Below are 310 nucleotides of genomic sequence, written 5' to 3' on the forward strand. Positions count from 1 at the left end.
ATATATATATATATATATATGTTGCTCCCTGTAGTGACTTATATTTTGGCGTACCGAAATATAACAATTCTTTAATGGCAAACATATAAGTTGCTGCTTTTTTTGTTTAATGTTGATCGTGTACAAATAGCAGCGAATTGGTTGAGTCGTTAAACCATCGGACAAAATGCCTTTGTATTTGTTACATGGATCTACGCTTCAAGTTCAAATTTCCCTGGGCTCAAATTTACATTTCATCTTTTCGGGGTTGAGACAATATACTGGTCTACGAGGATGGATTAAAGGAACTGTAGGATCATAAGTTTGGTTT

This window comes from Octopus bimaculoides, chromosome 13 (assembly GCF_001194135.2).
Source record: "Octopus bimaculoides isolate UCB-OBI-ISO-001 chromosome 13, ASM119413v2, whole genome shotgun sequence".
NCBI classification, from domain to species: Eukaryota; Metazoa; Mollusca; class Cephalopoda; order Octopoda; family Octopodidae; genus Octopus; species Octopus bimaculoides.